The sequence below is a fragment of the Carassius auratus genome, unplaced genomic scaffold (genome assembly GCF_003368295.1).
Source record: "Carassius auratus strain Wakin unplaced genomic scaffold, ASM336829v1 scaf_tig00215268, whole genome shotgun sequence".
Lineage (NCBI taxonomy): Eukaryota > Metazoa > Chordata > Actinopteri > Cypriniformes > Cyprinidae > Carassius > Carassius auratus.
In genome coordinates this window covers 103,860-120,271 of record NW_020528016.1, presented here as the reverse complement: position 1 = coordinate 120,271, position 16,412 = coordinate 103,860, and the positions used below count along the sequence as shown (strand labels likewise).

General features: G+C 39.4%; 1 long non-coding RNA gene and 1 pseudogene across 1 annotated transcript in view; one reads left to right on the top strand and one right to left on the bottom strand.

Moving 5' to 3' along the window:
* Window positions 1–1,393: 1,393 nt before the first annotated feature.
* On the top strand, window positions 1,394–5,676 carry LOC113094176 (gap junction gamma-1 protein-like; annotated as a pseudogene).
* A 3,139-nt stretch (window positions 5,677–8,815) lies between these two features.
* The window catches only part of LOC113094174 (uncharacterized), a 62,729-nt gene continuing 55,132 nt past the window's right edge, over window positions 8,816–16,412 (bottom strand). The window contains exons 2-3 of the long non-coding RNA XR_003287997.1: window positions 9,056–9,238; window positions 8,816–8,966 (exon numbers count right to left, since the gene is read on the bottom strand). This is a non-coding gene — a long non-coding RNA (uncharacterized LOC113094174). The remainder of the gene's footprint in view (window positions 8,967–9,055; window positions 9,239–16,412) is intronic.

The window sequence follows — 16,412 nt, the reverse complement described above, 5'->3', positions numbered from 1 at the left end:
AGGCAGCTTGAAGAGCTTGATGACATGTTTGATTGCGATAATCAGAACTGTCCTATACAGTGGTTCCATTTATGTTGCGTGGGACTTAGCAGCGCACCAGCCAGAAAGGAGTCATGGATGCTTGCACATGTCTGTGACTTATAACACATAACCTACCTGATACATTTTCAGTTACTCATCATTTCTATGGACTCTTTATAAATGTAAATGTATTAATCTAAATGTATTTACATGTTAAATATGTAAACAAACTGAAATTAAGTTGGTTGTTACTACTATTTAATTGTGTTTGCAAAAAAAAAAAAAAAAAAGCATTTAATTCAATCTTTGTGTATTTTATTTACAGACATGGCTAAAAAACATTACTTGTGAGAAAAGACATTACAAAATCTTTTGGAAAACAAAAACATTTACATATTAGATGTGAGCATGGTGTATAATTCTAACAGGATGCCTTCACAACAATACTTGGACACATTGGCCAAAAAAGCACAGCACACAACCACAATTTTATCCAGCAAAGTCTTCAGCTCAGTCTCATGACCGGTGTGGACAGTGTCTGGTGATGGAGGTGGATTCACATGATCTTCCATCTCAGGTGCAGGTGTAGTGTCTGACAGGAACAATATAAACAAATCGTGTCATATCACAACCTCTATTCCTAAGGAATCCAGATTATCTATACACAGGGGGCAACATACACTACCATTCAAAAGTTTGGGGCCAGTGAGATTTTTAAATGTTTTTAAAAGAAGCATCTTCTGCTCACCAAGGCTGCATTTATTTGATAAAAAAAATAATAATAAAAACAGTAATATTGTGAAATATTATGACAATTTAAAATGACTTTTCTATTTTAATATATTTAATAATTTATTCCTGTAATCAAAGCAGGATCACACTCCAACATTTCATAGGCAGGTTTGACTGCAAACACAGTCACCAAATAAACTGCAATGTAGCCTAGATGCACAACATTTAAAACTGATTAACGTTTCGCTTAGTACATTGGTAACTTAAGCTCATTTTCTAGCCATTTCATGCTAGTTAACATTTACAGAGAGTAATTGTAACTTACCTTTGTGAAAATGCTTTGAACACACCATCATGTGTGGTGGAGTGTTATCGAAGGTAATCTTGGTCTCCTTACCGCTGCTATCCATGCCATTCGTCGCCTTTTTGTCACCCCTGAAATATGGCTTGTACTATTATTTTTTTAACGCTGGAAAACTATAAAAGGATATTCCGTTCTTAAGCTTTATGCCACTTCTATCGTGAGAACGACTATTGTAGTTTATAACAAAGCACGTAGACGGCATCTTGAACACTGCGTTCTTCCCTTCATCCAAAGAAGTCTGGCGCTTAATGTTTGTGCCGCGGATCCCCAAAATGCTTTGCGTTCACCACTGGGAATACGTCGTGATGACGACACATTAGCGATCTCTATACAAACTTTTTCCTGAGAGTAAAGCACCTCGTACAGATTGTTCATTGACATTTTTGCTCAGATGCATGGAAAGCTGTAAATGTCTTGTTCATGATTTTGAGTTCTTAACATTGAATCAGCACCTCATCTCAGAATAGTCAACTTTTGTCAGTTGTTGTAGGTAGGCTATATTCATGCTGTATTATTGGATGAAATGTACTTATGTTTTATTCTCTTTTTGGTACCATTTTCAATTTCTAAAAGTTAATGTCTTGTTCTCTTGAAGGACTGAGACAGTGGTTCTTCTCAAAGCACAATGAGCTGGAGCTTTCTTACGCAGCTGTTGGATGAAATCTCCAACCACTCCACCTTTGTGGGCAAGATCTGGCTCACACTATTTATCATCTTCCGCATTGTGTTGACTGTTGTTGGGGGAGAATCAATATACTATGATGAACAGAGCAACTTTGTCTGTAACACCATTCAACCTGGTTGTGAAAATGTCTGCTATGATGCGTTTGCACCACTCTCTCATGTAAGGTTTTGGGTTTTTCAGATCATTTTGACCACAACCCCAACTATTATGTACCTAGGCTTTGCTATGCACAAGATCGCTCGTATGAATGATGATGAGTACAAGCCGAGTAACAGGAAACGCATTCTCATGATTGAATGTGGAGCTAACCGTGATTATGAGGAGGCTGAGGACAGTGGTAAGGAAGATCCCATAATGATGGAGGAGATCCTTCCCGAGAAAGAGAGAGCTCCTGTGAAGCCTGCCCCTAAACACGATGGTCGGAGGAGGATAAAGAGGGACGGCCTCATGAAAGTGTACATCCTTCAGCTTCTATCTCGGGTTGTTTTCGAGGTTGGTTTTCTCTTTGGCCAGTATACCCTGTATGATTTTAAGGTCGACCCCAAGTATGTGTGCACTCGCAGCCCCTGCCCTCACAAGGTGGACTGTTTTGTGTCACGTCCCACGGAGAAAACGATCTTCCTGCTGATCATGTATGCAGTTAGCGGTCTCTGCTTGTCTCTCACGGTACTGGAGATTCTTCATTTTGGCCTCAGTGGAATCTGTGATGCTTTTCGGCGATGCATGCACCACCAGAGCGTTGCACACCCCCGTGACGCCATATGCAGACAGGTGCCCACAGCCCGACCAGGATACCCCACTGCACTGAAAAAAGACAAGCTGTCCATTGGATTGAAACCAGAGTATAACTTGGACTCAGGTCAGGAGTCTTTTGGTGACAAGTCATCGTTGAGAGAAATTGACCGCCTGCGTAGACACCTAAAACTGGCCCAGCAGCATCTGGAAATGGCATCAGAATGGGGAGAGCAGTCCTCCATACAGCAGAAGCCCAGAGTCCAACGGCACAGCTGTCGAGCAGAACAGACTCAGCTTTGCACAGGAGAAGCAGGGAAGCACATGTGAAAAAGGTAAGACAAAAACTTTTTTCAAAATATCTTTTAATTTTTTTTAAAATAAGGAAACGTGTGTGTGTGTGTGTGTGTGTGTGTGTGTGTGACTATCACTTGGAAAATATGCAAACTTATATAAAATGCAATGTGTAATGTATATTTGTTTAAAAATGTATTTTTATTTGTACAAGTTGTTGTGGAAATTCTAATTCAATAACAATTTGTAGAGACTGAGAATGAAAAACCAAACAGACTTTTGTCTTTGTATTGCTTTAATTCTCTGCAGAGAATGATCTGGTTTACACACAGTTTCCGAGTCTGTATGCATAGAGATAACACACAGACTTACAGCCCACTTTTTATAGAATGTAAAAAGATACATTGAAGGAAAGACTAGGACCTTTGAGCCAATCATGTTGCTCAGTGCACAATCACATCATAACACATGCACATCTCATGTACATCTCATAGTAGATGCCTGGTTACTCTCAAAAACTGCCCATCCCTGGTACACAGTTTCCCCTTAAATGTTGACATTCAACCTAAAGCAGTTATGTGCACAAGTTACATAAAATAACTTCATGTCCCTATGGACTATATATACTAACTTATTCATTGTATGTTAACAAAGATACTTAAATGAGATTAATGCAATCAATGCCAAATGAACAAAACAAAGTATAAATCACAATTTTTGATTATGTAAAATTGTCTATACATACGGTTACGTGAGGCGACACAGAAAACAAGGAGAGATCCAAATGCAGGTATGCAGTTTATTTTAGGGCAAATCCAAATGGGTCAACAAGCCAGGCCGGGTCAAAACCAGAAGATCCATAACAAACAAGAAAACAGACAAGAATACACTACCAGGGTCAGACTACAGAAAGCAGGGAACATAGACATTAAACAAGGACTCCGTGACAAAGACAGAAACAAACCAGGTATTTATAGACATGTACAAACGATGAAAGTGGAAACAGCTGAAAACAATGAACAGTGACGATAAGGGGAAGTGAGACCTCTAGTGGACACCCAGTGATACACAGACCAGACACACTGTGACATAACCCCCCCTCTAAGGAGCAGCTACCAGATGCTCCTCAGACACCTCAAACAGAACAAAAAAGGACCAGGAGGGAGGAGGACCGGAGGAGGTTCAGGGGGAGGGAAGGAGGGCCAGACAAACTAAGGGGAACAGACAGAAACATAACAGAACTCAAATACACAAAACAGAAGTCCATAAAGGGCATGTTGAGGCACCCACCAGGGCGGAGCAGAGGACCACCACAGCCGTGTGGTCAAGGCCAGAGCCCTCCAGGGCGGAGCGGAAGACCACCACGGCCTTGTGGTCAAGGCCAGAGCCCTCCAGGGCGGAGCGGAAGACCACCACGGCCTTGTGGTCAAAGCCAGAGCCCTCCAGGGCGGAGCGGAAGACCACCACGGCCTTGTGGTCAAGGCCAGAGCCCTCCAGGGCGGAGCGGAAGACCACCACGGCCTTGTGGTCAAGGCCAGAGCCCTCCAGGGCGGAGCGGAAGACCACCACGGCCTTGTGGTCAAAGCCAGAGCCCTCCAGGGCGGAGCGGAAGACCACCACGTCCACGTGGTCACCGCCAGAGTCCCCCAGGGCGGAGTGGATGACCACCACGTCCTCGTGGTCAACGTCAAAGTCCCCCAGGGCGGAGCAGATGACCAACATGCCCCTGTGGTTGAGACAGGAGTCCCCCAGAACGGAGCAGCAGACTACCCAGTGACTTGACTTGGCTCTGGAGGGTAATCGGTGACTGGCTCAAGCGACCACCTCTCTCCCGCTTGATGGCTGGGGAAGAAGCGTGAATTGGCATACCGCTGGAAATCCAAAGGGGTCAACAAGCCAGGCCGGGTCAAAACCAGAAGATCCAAAACAAACAAGAAAACAGACAAGAATACACTACCAGGGTCAGACTACAGAAAGCAGGGAACATCGACATTAAACAAGGACTCCATGACAAAGACAGAAACAAACCAGGTATTTATAGACATGTACAAACGATGAAAGTGGAAACGGCTGAAAACAATGAACAGTGACGATAAGGGGAAGTGAGACCTCTAGTGGACACCCAGTGATACACAGACCAGACACACTGTGACACATACATATGCATATATACGTTTTTTTTTTTGAGAATGAAGTTCAAAATCAAGACTAATGTTTGCATGCTTTCTCAGAATGAATATATGTGAGTTTTAATGAGTTTTCATTTTCTCTCTGTCTTTCATAGGGATCCATGCTTGATGGAGAACCATAGATTATCATCTGCTTTTTTGTGCAACCAAGTGCCTCACCTGTGGCTGCTGAACATTGTGTAAACAGATTGGAGCATGTGTGTCCTTGCGTAATGTAGTTTAGTGTGTTTAGAAGTTCTGTGTTTTGAGCAGTGGACCACAAGTAGTGTGTGTTTGTTATAAACAAAATGGAAACCTGGAAAATGCTTGAATACTTGTGAATCATTTATTGATCTACAAAGAAGCTTTTGATATTTTATTTGCATATTGCATATTTTACCTGCGTATAAGAAGTACTTTAGTTACCATCCATCTTATTTTGAAGAAGCTTTTTGTTTCAGGTCAGTGTATAATTTTGCCTCCTTTATGAGAATGCAAATCATAAATTGGAGCAAATGCAGTCTACACTGAATAGCGATAAGGTCTCAGAATTAAAATCTGCAATCTGTTGTTCTGACACTGTTTGATTAACCCATGTCTGTTAACAGCCAGGTTTTCCATCTTTTGATACATTTCTCCAGGATCATATCAGTTTTCAATATTTTCTAATGATTTTTTTTGTAAGGTTAAAGTGTTTTATAATCTTAAAATAAACAATTGGTTTAAAAATTGCAGCCATGTCTGATTTTCTGTGCTTCCAAGAATGTTTAACTGGTCTTGAATAATGACAGACCGATAAATTGTTGAGGCTGGTTAATGGGCCAGTACTTGTTTGAGGTGTTTTATCATTGCCTGATAAAAGGTCCTTTGTGTCATAAATACTATGTCACAAATATTTACAGTGAGTTAAGTAAGTCCCTTGTTTAAAAACAAATCTCTGTTAATGTTTTTTAATTCTTTATGTATCTTTCGGTGAACTACTAATTGTCCACTTCCGGATTTTTTATGATTTGCCTTTATGTAACACCAGTTTATATTGTGAATGCTAGATTACAGTAGAGATTTAAATATGCACAGTTTATGGTATTTCCCATGACTTGGTCAAATCTACCTTTTCCTCAACTGTCATCTCAAAAATAACATTTGTAATATTTTATCAGCATAATGCTGTGATGCCTAAATTCCCTTTGTCATCACTGCAGTAATTTGACATTTTTTATAAATAGCATAGAAAAACTAGATAAAAAAGTTTGTCAAGACAAACTTTATGTTGGCTTGAGAAAGCCTGACCAGAAAGTTAAAAAAGTTTGAAAAATGAAAAAAGTTTAAGAAGTTTAAAAAGTGATTAGCATATTGTTAACATTACTAGTAAGTGACTAGCATGTTATTAACATGATTATCAAAGTTACTAGTATGTTGTTAGCATGATTAGCATGCTTTTAGCAAATCAATAGCATGATTAGCATGTTACTAGAATGTCGTTAACATGATTAGCAAGTTACTATCATGTTGCTAGCATGTTTCTAGCATGATTAGCATATTCTTAGCTTGATTAGCAAGTGACTAGCATGTCGCTAGCATGATTAGCAAGTTACTAGCATGTTCTTGGCATGATTAGCAAGTTACTAGCAGGTTGTAAGCATGTTTCTAGCATGATTAGCATGCCACTAGCATGTTTCTAGCATTAGCATGCCACTAGCATGTCTCTAGCATGTTTCTAGCATGATTAGCATGTGACTAACATGTCACTAGCATGTTTCCCATTTTCAGGCTATAGGCTTTTAGAAAAATATAGGGTTTTGGTGGTTGATTCAGCTGTCCTTCATTGGTAAAGAGGCCAAAATGTATCACCTGTAAAGTTGGTTTCTCAGTCTACAATATGGGGCTATGTACAAGTTCTTTGCTGAGATAAACCCAGTTTCACCGACCTTACCTGCCGTGACAATTTCAATGCACTGGATATACTTATAAACTACAATTCAGACACCCATATTGGCCAGACAGGCCTAGGTAGGTGTTAGACCTATTATTTAATGAAATGTCAGCATGTGGCACATATTTTTTAGTGTTCCAGTGGCTCAAGTGGTATGGCATTGCGTAAGCAGTGCAAGGTTGTGGGTTTGTTTCGCATAAGATTGGAAAATTTTAGATTTCTTGAGAGTGATATAGAGTCAGGGAATTTGTAAGGTGTGATTTTACTTAGCTCATATATAAACCTTACGAGTCCAGAAAAGTTGAACAATAGTGTAACCCTGACCATGATCCTTTTTGCTCAGGCAACATGAAATGGAAGACCACACATGGATAAAGATACAAAAAAATAGTAATTTATTACAGTAAATTTATGAGATGAAAAATGAGAAATAAGCAAAAATCTGTATAAATTATATGGTATGAAATGAAAGTGTGGCATTGCCAAAAAGGCAAACAAAAAGCAAAGCAATGTGACACAGGAGAGAAGGAACCCGGAATGGCAGCCATGAAGTCCTTTTACACTGCCCAGGCCACAATCAAGCGATTACAGACACCTGCCCGGTAGCTCCTCCCTGAGAGACACAGACACAAACAGACCAAGGAGTAGACATTAAACATGTCCTTATTCAAACTCTGGAAAACAAATGTAGTACTTAGAAATTTTTAATTTTTACAGAGTCAACTTTCAGCAAAAGCTGCAAGAATCTTTCTGCACTCTTTAATCTTTCCTCACTTCTCTTTCTGTATCACTTCATGGTCCCAAGCAGGAAAATCTACTCTTAGACCTTTACATAGTTTATACAAACGTGCTATAAAAGTGTTTGATAAGAAACCTGACAGACATCATCATTGTCTTATAATTCAAAAACATAATCTCTTTACTTTTCTAAAAACTTTGTAATATTTCACGATTGTAGTTTAATGTATAAAATTGTGAATGATCTTGCACCTCCAACTCCAGATGTTTGTTTCATTGCGGAATGACAGCATAAGACAGACAAGAGCCTCGTTAAGAGGTGACTGTGAAGCGCATTTTAGAAAAACTGATTTTGGACGATCAGCTTTTTCTGTAAAAGCTGTTAACAATTGGAATAGTTTACCAACTGATATTAGACAGTGTTAAATTACATTTGAAAATATTTTTAAAGGCAAGTCAGGTTTGTGTTCATTGATTATACAAGTTAATGACTTTTGAATATGTTTTTATACTTCTTGTATTCTACCATGTTTAATTTGTATGTTATTGATAATTTGGTGTACTCCTGCCCAGGGACAGCAGATTAAATTTAGCTCTGTAGCTAATTCTGGGGTAATACTTTATTGTCCATTGTCCCTGTCAAATAAAGAATAAATAATTAAAATATTAATTTTATCTTACTCAATTTGACTGGTTACAGAAATTAAGGGAATTAAAAAAATGACACTTTTCACATATTCATTACCTGCACTCCTCTTCATTTTCACTGTTGTCTGAACTTCTGAAATCACTTTCATTCTCCTGTTTATCTTCCCGCTCTATAGCAGAGCCCTGGGGGCCTAAAACAGCCGTGTATTGAAGGAGTGCTTCTTTCAGTGTATCCGAAACTTCAGACAGTCATCTTCTGCAGAGCCCTTGATTCAGTTGTCTGTAAGTTAAAAGTGAAAAACAAATCCAAATTACCAATGCATACCCACGTGCTTTGTAATATTTGATATAAGCCACCAAAATAAGATGGTCAGTGTAATGTTTTTCAACTGCTTTCTAGTAAGATATGTCTCTTGTAGGTAAAATTAAAGTTTGGTGTCCTTCCTTATCACCATCACTTCCTTGTTTGATTGGTATGATTACAAAGTTGAAACTTGCCTTCCTCTGAAGTTTTTCTTTTAAGAGTTGCCTGCAACTACTGCATCCATGAGCAGTGCTGGGCCATCATATGAACAAGTATTGTCCTTTCCTCCTCCAGTCTCATTTTCAGCATGGTTTTGTTAAAAAAGGTTAACTTGTCTTCGATTTGTGCTACAACAGAGGTAAAGAAAATGTATAAATAACAATTATGACTTGAGTCTTTACAAAATAAATCAGAGGCCTCAGGAAGCTCTGCTTACCGCTACCATGAACCTCCCACGGCCATGTTGGGGATGGGTTGTCTCCTTATAGCGACTGCTCCGCTTCATTAACATCAGTTGGCATGGCAGGGTCATGACTATTATAGGTCTCTATGTCTTTCAATAGCAGTCTCTTGCTCTCAGCAATTTTCCTCCGCATGTGGTGATGGAACTTGCCACTATCTGTAAAGACATGAAGCAGAAGGTAAAAATAGTGCCCAAAAATGCCTGCTTCTGCTGCCTCATGTTAAGGTAACGTCCCTCAATGGACTGCTCTAGGGAATTACCTATTGTGTCTAGAAACACAACAAAAAAAACACAATAGTGTAAAGAAGGACGAGTTGGGAGGGGGTGAGTGCCAAAAAAAAAGGCTTACAGAGATAGTAGCATGCAGTAAGCAGTAGGCAGCTTAAATATCATGATCTAAATGATGAGTAAAAGCTTTATTTAAAAAATACTTTATTATTGATCTATTAAAAATATTTGTAACGATGACAAAAAAGGTCCACTGAAGTTGTGGAAGATTTATATTAGTAAGATTTTAATCAATCAAGAATAATCAATGTGAATCAAGCCATTTTTGTTGCTAGTTGTTTTTCCATTATAATCCTATAGGTAATGGATATAAAAAGGAATATGCTTACGTGCTGGAATGTTCAGAACTGAGGAGAAACATATGGCCAGAAAGGGCCTTTCGTTATACCAAAGCAAGTAGGGGCCTCTCCTCCCTAGGGAGGGATCAAAATTGCAAGCATAAGGAAAAGTTTGACTATTTGGAAACGCCCTGTATAGGGTATATAATGAGATGCAACCTAGCATTTCGGGAGATCTCCTTGCAAGGACCTCTCGGCTTTGCTTAAAATAAAGTCTTTTCTTCTGAGAGAAAAATCCCTGACTGAGTTCGACTCTTTGGAGAACCGGCAAAATACACCACAAAGTGCATTGTAATGTGTTATTCTGTGTGTTGCGGTTGCTTAAACCCTTTCACAAATACATGCCGTAAAATAAATATATAACATGAAAATGTATATATAAAATAAGAAAAAAAACATGGTTATTGGTTACTAGTTAAACCATGGTAAAAACAACGTTGTGCTACACTAACCATAGTAAAAATGTGGCTATAGGCTATAATTTGTAATAAAAACGCCAAAAAAAAAAAAAAAAAAAAAAAAAAACCTGGCTAGCTACTAAGCATTTACTATAGATACAGTTGACATCTTGTCATAGCTGGGGGCGTGGCGAGGGCAGAGTCGGCGTGGGGGAAAACACTGCGAACATCGTGTGTATTTGAATGACAAAAATGCACATATTGAGCACTCATTCCCAAAGACACGTAGAACAATTGTAGTCTCTTTTAACTTTAATATTCAGTTTTGATAACGTTAATAATGAACACGATGTTAATATAGCCTGCCTGTGATTGGAAATGCCGACTGCACACATACACATGCTTAGTCTTGAGATTCCACAACTTCCCTTGATCATCCTCACAACTTATTGCTTGTAGCCATTTTGTCATCCTTTCCGGCTCTGTATGTTTATTAGGAAGGATGTAGAACTTCAATTCATAATTTGTTAGTTTATTGGAGGTACAGAAAACCCGGGCTAAATTCACATCACGTGACGGGGCGTTCCCGGACCAGCCGTCTATATCTATAGTAATGGGTGACGTCACGGACAGTCCATGTAAGGGCCAGATACTCGTAATATAAAATACAATTCGAATTGTATCCTAATATGTTATTATTTGATATACTAATTCTAATTACAAATTTATGTTATTTTTTTACATATTACCTGTACTGCAGCGAGCCACCAGGGGGCGATTGCAATATTTTAGGCTTCATATTTGTGAGGCTGTCAAGCTGTCCATCACGGTCACATGCAGGTCATATGTGGAGAACACTAGAAGAAAGTCCTTCTGAATATATTTAAATGAAAAAATGGCACTCTCAAAGAGCCTTAAGCGAAAAGTTGATTCAGAGAACTGTAGTTTTAATGAAGAATGGACTGATAAGTACGTATTCATAGTGCCTACTGTTAGAAATGCTGTACCTGTGTGCCTCATTAGCTTTTTTTTCTTGAATTTGACATTCGAATATTATTATTATTTTATTTAATTTTTTTGCACATCTGGGATCCCCGCGAAACGGTTCTCATTCCCCCTTGAATAAGGCGACACACTGGCTGTGTGAGCGTCTCAGCTGCGTGGCCTGTCCATTTTTTATTTCGGCTCCCATTTAACAGGTTGGAGTTTGCACACTGAGACACGCGTCTCAGGCGCGCTTGAGCCAAGCGGTAAACGCGTGCATGCTAGAAATAGAACGACCCGTGTTCCAGCAACAGGAGTGTTCTCTGGCTAGAGCGCAGAACAGCGGAGTTTGTATGGACCGAAGTGCATGTCTGAGCTTGTGTTTTGTTGTGTAATGAAGTGACGTGGTAAAAATGCATTGTTATGATTGCGTGTGGGCGGGAGGGATTTGAAGGAAGATGGGGTTGAGTAAATAATTGTTGCACCTGACCATTGATTAGCGTGAAGGAGAGAGAACAATAAATAGAGAGGCATAGCGACACGTGAGATGTTCTGGGAAGCAGTGTTTTTGCTAAATGCCGAGCTGCACTCAAGGTTGGGGGGTGGGTGCCGTTCGCATGCTGTTGAGGGCTGCCGGCGGTGAAGATAGTTAGCGGGCTAACCTGTAGATAAGGCCGGGCATAGGAGTGCGTTAGGCGACGCGGCTTCTCAGAAAAGGGGGGCTCCGTTTTCGCTACAGTCGGAGGCCTCGCGAGCGCTGGACTGGTGTCTGCTTTTTCCTCTCTACCGACCAGCGCAAAGCCTAGACCCCGGGGGAGGGTCGCGCATCCCGGGAGAGTTAAGTTTTTAACTCTTTATGTGTGTGTGTGTGTATGTAATTTTAAACTTAGCAGTATCCATTTAATGATTGGGTGGGAGGGTTATGATGAACTAAATTCTTATGTGGCAGTCTGATGGCGTCTTTTGTGGGACGGTGACGTGTTGTGTGAACGTGTGCTGTGTCCTGCGGGGGTGATATGTGTTTCATAGCTTTCGCCTATTTATCACATGTGCGCTATGTTTTTTATGGCCTATTTATTGCGGTTCTCTGTTTAGCAGCTTCCATGGTGGTGTTGTTCGCCCAGATTTGTTTAACATTAGTGCTTGGGACTTTCAGAACCTGACCCCGTCTGACATGTTTGGTAACTGCATGAATTATATAAAATAAAGATTACTGTTTCTACCCCTGTGGTGTTGCTTGGTCTGTAGAGTAGATTCCTCTAGCCACAACAAAGTCTCCTGTCTAGGTTTACTACAGTTGTTTTGACATTGTGGGAAATAGAATAATAGAAACAAAATGTATTAGCATTTTTACCCGTTATTATTAATCTAAATTAATCTCGTTTTTAATTTAACTTAATTTCTTTTTTTTTCTTTATTTAAATTTCGTTTTTTTCTTTATTTAAATTTCGTTTTTTTCTAATTAATTTTGTTTTTTCTTTAATTTAAATTGTTTTTCTAATTAAAATTTCGTTTTTTATTTAATTTAAATTTCTTTTTTTTATTATTTAAATCTACCCTTACTGTGCCAATTTGTTAGTCAGAAAAATATTAGACTACCTTAAAAGTATTGCTTAATTTAATAGACCTGTGTGGGTGCATTTTATATCACTAGTGCAGTGTCCCATTCTTAGAGCATAAGCCCCATAGACAGTAAAAGAAATGGACACAGCGACCCCATTGGAACTCAATTGAGAGAAGTGAAGCCCATTTTTAGCATTTTTTAGCACTTCCGTTTCTGACGCGCAGACTCAAACGAAGCTTGACGACGTCAGCAACCTGTCTGACAGATGTAAATCTTCTAAGTGGCTGTGCGTGAAAACTGCCATCGTTAATCTTGCAGAGACAGCGAGCTTGAGCGGGGAGTTCTTTGAAGTGAGTGAGCAGGAGTAAGTATTCTGATTAATTAATTTGTATAGTATTTTAAAATGTAACGCCAGTACTCCATATTAAGTTAATTGCCTGTGAGCTTCTCCTCCTGTCTGTACGATAATGCGACAGAGAGACGAGTGTTTATGACGCAATCGTTAGCCTATTTTTTACAAAAACTGTTTATACGGGGCCATAATGTAACATAGAAGGTAATGGAGCCCTTTATACATTGTTGTGTATCTTTAGAAATAAATAATGGACAAACGGAGTCTTTAAACGCCTCAGATGTAAAGTTATTCGCTGTCAAAGTGACGCCAAAATGAATGGGAGTCAATGGGAATGCTAACGCAAGTGAAGTTCTGCTAAAAGATGGCAGCCCCCACCCGACTTCAACTTCCGGTCGAGTTCCTTGCCCCCTGATAAGCCCTGCCCGCGTGAGGTGCACCGCTTCCCGCTCGCGCTGTTCTGACTGTAGTTTACTAAAAGTTAATTAATTCTGAATGTGTTGCGTCTTGCGTGTCCATCTATATTGCACCAAATGCGACACTGCACTCCCTTGTGAAGCCGATTGGATGAACGGTTCTCGAAATAAAAAAAAATGCAAACGGACATACAGATACAGACACAGATTCCTGCCTTTACTAGAGAGAAAAATATGTTAATTACTACCGAAGCTTCATAGCTCAAAAAATGGTATTCGGACCAGCCCTAAGTTTTTTCCTCTTACAAGGCTATTCCTGAATTCAGTATTATTCTGGGGGCCGGGCCCGCGGGCCGCCAGTTGACGTTGCATGCATGGCAGGGGTCATCAACTATATTTGTCAAAGGGCCATAATTTTTCTCTGCAGACACTGTAAGGGCCAGATACTCGTAATATAAAATTGAATTGTATCCTAATATGTCATTATTTGATATACTAATTCTAATTCCAAATTTATGTTATTTTTTACATATTACCTGTACTGCAGCGAGCCACCAGGGCGCGATAGCGATATTTTAGGCTTCATATTTGTGAGGCTGTCAAGCTGTCCATCACTGTCACATGCAGGTCGTAGTTTGTGGAGAACACTACAAGAAAGGCCTTTTGAATATATTTAAATGGAAAAAATGGCACTCTCAAAGAGCCTTAAGCGAAAAGTTGATTCAGAGAACTGTAGTTTTAATGAAGAATGGACTGATAAGTAGTACGTAGCCTATTCATAGTGCCTACTGTTAGAAATGCTGTGCCTGTGCGCCTCATTTGCTTTTTTTCTCGTTAGATTTAAAAATAAATAAATATGGAACGGACCCGAATATTCGTTCGGTGGGTTGGTATTCGATTTGAAAATTTGACATTCGAATATAATTATTATTTATTTATTTATTTATTTTTGCACACCTGGGATCTCCCGCAAAACGGTTCTCATTCCCCCTTGAATAAGGCCAGCGACACACTTGCTGTGTGAGCGTCTCAGCTGCGTGGCCGTTTTTATTTCGGCTCCCATTTAACAGGTTGGAGTTTGCACACTGAGACACGCATCTCAGGTGCGCTCGAGCCAAGCGGTAAACGCGTGCATGCTAGAAATAGAACCGACGCCTGTTCCAGCAACAGGAGTGTTCTCTGGCTAGAGCGCAGAACAGCGGAGTTTGTATGGACCGAAGTGCATGTCTGAGCTTGTGTTTTGTTGCTTTGACATTGTGGAAAATAGAATAATAGAAACAAAATGTATAAGCATTTTTACCCGTTATTATTAATCTAAATTAATCTCGTTTTTTAATTAACTTAATTAATTTTTTTCTTATTTAAATTTAGTTTTTTCTTATTTCAATTTCGTTTTTTCTTTAATTTAAATTTCTGGTTTTTTTTTTTTCGTTTTTCATTTAAATTTCCTTTTTCTTTATTTAAATGTACCCTTACTGTGCCAATTTGTTAGTCAGAAAAATATTACACTACCTTAAAAGTATTGCTTAATTTAATAGACCTGTGTTTGTGCATTTTATATATCACTAGTGCAGGGCCGGCTTTGCCGACAGGCGACACAGGCGGCCGCCTGGGGCACCATCTGCTGGACGGGGCGCAAAATTGCAGGATTATATAAAAAAAAGTTAATTAAATGTATCGTATTATGAAAGCTGCTTCTCTATTGTTTTCCACTGTATCCTACAGGTTGTTGCTTTTAAAGTGTTGTTGTGTGAACATTAAAAAAAAAAAAAAGCTCTCGCCTTGGGCACCAAATAACCTAGAGCCGGCCATGCACTAGTGCAGTGTCCGTTCTTGGAGCATAAGCCCTGCCCGCTTGAGGTGCGCCGCTTCCCGCTCGCGCTGTTCTGACTGTAGTTTACTAAAAGTTAATTAGGTGCGAGGAGGTGCGAGGACCCTCTTGTATCTGCTTTGAGACACTTCTTGTTGCCAATAGGTGGCGCTATGAATATAACTGAATATGGGCATGTCAATCTATTCAGTTTCAGAGTCTTATCAACCATGTGAGGTTTGGGGCAGATTGGAGATTGTATGTCTGAGTTATAGCAACTTCATTTTTCATGGCGAATCATCGAAATTCGCCAGGCCGCCACGGACACGCCCTTTGACGAAAACTCAAAATCTTCCCAATTTAACATCGCAAAGGCCTTTAGATTAGGCATACCAAATTTGGTGTTGATCTGAATAAGTCTCTAGGAGGAGTTCGTTAAAATACAACGCATGGAAATGGCAAAAATGACACACAATTTGCTCATAATATTAAAAATAACCAACGTTCACCTTTTTACTAAAGCCACACGATGGCGGTGAGCCCGGGTGCGAGGGCCCGTTCATCGCTGCTTGCAGCTTTAATTTAGGGCTGCAACTAACGATTATTTTGATAATCGATTAATCTGTCGATTATTTTTACGATTAATCGGTTTATGTACTTATATTTTAGTTTTTTCCATTTTTTCCCCAAGTAAATTATTAATAAAGGGTCTTTATCATTCAGCATAGATTTTTAAGAGATTTTAACCATTTTGCATTGTCATATCCTCATCAAAAATATACCTGGAGTTGTTTTATTATGTTAGTAATCCTTTGTCGAACTCTTCTGCAATCAAAACACTGACCCATACTCTAGCAAAATTCACAAGGAGATTTCAAATATTGTTTTCACCATGGCAGTCCTTAGAGCTCCTAAAGTAGTTTAACATCCCAAACAAAGCTTAAGGAATCTTTGAGAACATTTTCACGAAGTATAAGGATAAAACAGAATAAAATTGCAGTGCATTGTATTTTATTATTTACTGGGAAAAAGCTTTATAGCTTATGCTGTGAAATTGTAAACAATCCTTTGAAAAAAAAAGTGCCAATGGCATGAAACCTGAATGGAACTCACAATTTAAAGTAAAATCCATCAGCAGGTTGTCCAGAAAAAAAATTGGGACACACACAAAAAACCTGCT